Consider the following 4,404-nt stretch of genomic DNA (forward strand, 5'->3'; position numbering starts at 1 on the left):
TAGAGGCGTTTGGGCTTTTCTAGACGAGGACGCGATCGACCCCTGTGACCACACGAGTCACCTCGATCGCGGTGGTGGAAATGATCGCCGAGAGAGGGCGGAGTGTCCACATTGTGGCAAATGGCATTCGGGAGCTGTTGGTTTCGTGATCGCTCCCGCTATAAGTGTGGATCGGCCGACCACTTTATGAAGGATTGCCCGAGGATGCATGAATGTAATGTGAGTCGAGTGGAAACCCGGTGCTACCGCCGCCGAGGTAGGCCACCTAGATATATGGGCAATGTCGATGGCGGTCGAGAGGATCTAGAGATGCTACCATCGATCCGAGGCTCGTGCTCTGCGAGGACTTATGCCATACGCCGCACGCGAGGATGCCGCCTCCGGATGTCATTACCGGTACTTTCACTCTTTTCAATACAAATGTGATTGCTTTGATTGACCCCGGTTCTACTCATTCAAAAATATGTGAAACCTTAGCATCCAAAGAAGACTTGCCTATTGAGTCTCATCGAGTTTGTAATTCGGTATCAAACCCCTTGGGTCATTACGTGCTTGTCAACAAAGTGTGCAAGAAAAGTCCCCTAGTGTTCCGAGGTTCTTGTTTTCCGGCGGACTTGATGCTTTTGCCGTTCGATGAGTTCGACGTTATTCTTGGTCCAGGTTGGTTGACCATGCACGATGCGGTTGTAAATTGCAAGAGCAAGACTATCGATTTGAGGAGCGCGAATAACAAGATAATACTGGGTTGAGTCTACGGACTTAAAGGAGTTGCCACCGTAATATCAGCGATGTTGGCCCGTAAATATGTAAGAAAAGGGTGCGGCGTACCTTGCGTCGTGCTCGATGACAAGGAATCGAAAAGAAACCCGAATCGTGCCGTGGTTTGTGAATACCGGATGTTTTCCCAAGAATTGCCGCTTACCACCGTTCGGAAGTAGAATTTGGCATCGAATTGGTACCTGGTACCACTCCAATTTCGATAGCTCCGTATCGTATGGCATTAACGGAGTTAAAGGAACTGAAGGTCCAATTGCAAGAATTGACGGATAGAGGTTTCGCTCGACCGAGTTTTTCTCCATGGGGCGCACCAGTATTGTTTGTGAAAAAGAAGGACGGAAGCATGAGGTTTTGCATCGACTATCGTCAACTCAATAAAGTGACGATAAAGAATAAATATCTGTTGCCACGAATTGACGATTTGTTTGATCAATTAAAGGGAGCCTTGGTGTTTTCAAAGATAGATTTAAGGTCGGGTACTATCATTGAGGGTCCGAGAATCGGACATACCAAAAACCGCTTTTAGAACGAGGTACGGTCACTCTGAATTCTTGGTGATGTCGTTTGGGCTCACTAATGCCTCTGCGGTGTTTATGGATTTAATGAATAGAATTTTCAGGCCATACTTGGATCGGTTCAGTAGTTGTATTTATCGATGACATTTAGGTCAATTCGAGAGATGAAACCAACATCTTTGAACACTGAGGCTAGTGTTGCAAATCTTACGAGATAAGCAGTTATACGCAAAGTCCGTAAATGTGAATTTTGGTGAAAGAGGTTAGCTTTTTTTGGGGCACGTGGTGTCCGCATCGGGTGTCAGGATGGACCTGAACAAAATTTCGGCCATAGTCAATTGGAAACCTCCGAGGAATGTTACCGAAGTTAGGAGCTTTTGGGGCTTGCGGATACTATCGACGATTTGTGAAAGGTTTTTCGATGATAGTCTGCTACCGATGACGAAACTACTCCAAAAGATGTTGAGTTCGAGTGGTCGAACATTTGTCAAGAAAGTTTCGATCGACTAAAAACTTGTTTAACCGAGGCCCCAGTGCTAGTACAGCCGGAGTCTGGTAAAGAGTTTGTCATATACAGTGACGCATCCTTGCTTGGGTTAGGTTGTGTGTTGATGCAAGAAGGTCGAGTTGTGGCTTACGCGTCGAGACAACTAAAGCCGCATGAGAGAAACTATCCCACCCATGACCTTGAACTAGCGACCATAATGTTCGCCTTGAAGATATGGCGGCATTACTTGTTTGGAGAAAGGTGTCATATTTATTCGGACCACAAGAGTCTAAAATATTTGATGACTCAGAAAGATTTAAACCTGCGACAAAGACGTTGGCTTGAGTTGTTGAAAGACTATGAACTCATCATTGATTATCACCCGGGAAAGGCCAACGCGGTGGCCGATGCTTTAAGTCGCAAAACACTTTATGCGCTTTGAGGCGATGGATGCTCATTTATCCGTTTCACCCGAGGAGGTGCTAGTAGTCGAATTAGAGGCCAAACCGTTATTGATTCATCAAATACTTGAATCTCAGAAGGTCGACGCTGAATTGGTCGCTAAGCGAGCCGAATGTGTTTCGGATGAAGAATCGGAATTTCAGATTGACAACAATGACCGCTGACGTTCAAGGGTCGATTATGTATTCAAGGAATTGAACTTGTTTCGATGATTTTGAGCGAGGCTCACAGAGTCGAATGTCAATCCACCCGTAGTACTAAAATGTACAATGACCAAACGCCAATTTTGGTGGCGGTATGAAATGAGACATTTCAATTTGTTTCAAGGTGTCTGATATGTCAACAAGTGAAAGCGGAACATCAAGTGCCATCGGGATTACTTCAGCCAATCATGATACCTGAATAGAAATGGGATCGAGTGACAATGGATTTTATATCTGGATTACCAAAGTGTCGGCAAGTAAGAAAGATGCGATTTGGGTCATTGTTGATAGACCACCAAGTCCGCTCATTTTATCCTGTCATACGGATTTTTCGCCGATAAATTGGCGAATTATCGTCTCCCAAATTATTCGATTGCATGGGGTGCCTATTTCTATCGTGTCGGATAGAGACCCAAGATTACATCACGATTTTGGAAGAAATTGCAAGAGGCTTTGGGTACCAAGTTGCATTTCAAGACCGCCTTTCACCCCAAACCGAGGGTCAATCCGAGCGGATAATTCAGATACTTGAGGATATGTTAAGATGTTGCGTCCTCGAGTTTAGTGGTTCATGGGAACGGTATTTGCCGTTGATTGAATTAAACTTACAATAACAGCTTTCAATCAAGTATTAAGATGGCACCCTACGAGGCCTTGTACGGTCGTAAATGCCGTACACCATTGTTTTGGACCGAGCTTGGTGAAAGCAAGATTTTCGGGGTGGATTTGATTAGAGATGCTGAGCAGAAAGTGAAAGTAATCCATGAAAGTCTCAAGATAGCCTCCGATCGTCGAAAGTCGACGCGGAACTGAAGCGTAAGGATATCGAGTATCGGTGGGTGATAAAGTGTTTCTCAAGGTATCGCCTTGGAAAAAGATACTCGATTCACCGTAAGGGCAAGTTGAGCCCGAGGTTCATTGGGCCATACGAGATATCCGAAGCGAGTCGATCCAAAGGCATATCATTTGATTTTGCCCCCGAACTCGAAAAGGTTCACGATGTCTTTCACGTTTCGATGCTTCGACGCTATAGATCCGATCCATCGCACGTGATTAGTCCATCGAAATTGAAATTCAAGCTAATATGAGTTATGAGGAAGAACCGATTCAGTATCCTATCACGAGAAGTGAAAGAGTTGCGAAACAAGTGGGTTCCGCTAGTAAAAGTGTTATGGCTCAAGCACGGGATAGAAGATGCTACTTGGGAGACCGAGAACTCTATGAAAGAGCGATATCCAAACCTATTTACCGTAAGATTTTCGGGACAAAAATTTCTTAAGTGGGGAGAGTTGTGACAGCCAAAATTGACCCTAGTCGGAAGGTGGTCTCGGGACCACAAAACCGAGGCATAAAAATAATTAAAATTTATTTTGATGCCTATAACATGTGTGTGCTCATGTATGACATTTAATGATGATTGATTTAGTGTTATAAGGGTGAATTCCACAAGAAAGGACTTAGTAATGAACTTTGAAAGTATGATAGGAAATGTGTGATGACTAATTAAAGCATGCATGCAAAATAATGGACTTGCATGTCAAATTCCCCCTTTATAGGTGGTGGCGGCCATGACAAGGAGGATGGGCTAAACATGTCATGAAACATGTTTTGTTGGTGCATTAGGGTGAAATAATAAACAAAGGTGTATGGGTGATAAAAAATGAAAAAAAATGTGTGTGAGTGTGGTAATCCCCCCATTGCCGTGAGTTGTAGAGAAGGAAAGAAAAAATTTTGTTCATCCTTTCTTTGAGCCAAAACTAAGGAAGAAGGAGGATTTTTGCTTCATGCTTGGTTTGGAAGAGATCTAGAAGGAGATTTGGCTAAGTTTGCATCAAGATTAAGGTATGTATGAGGTTGTGTTAGGAGTTTCATGCATGTTTTGGTTGCTAACTTGATGTGCATGTTAGCCATGGCTCAAATCTTTGTTAAGCCATGGAAATGGTATTTGGCCAAAGTTGTT

The sequence above is a fragment of the Gossypium arboreum genome, chromosome 11, assembly GCF_025698485.1.
Source record: "Gossypium arboreum isolate Shixiya-1 chromosome 11, ASM2569848v2, whole genome shotgun sequence".
NCBI lineage: Eukaryota > Viridiplantae > Streptophyta > Magnoliopsida > Malvales > Malvaceae > Gossypium > Gossypium arboreum.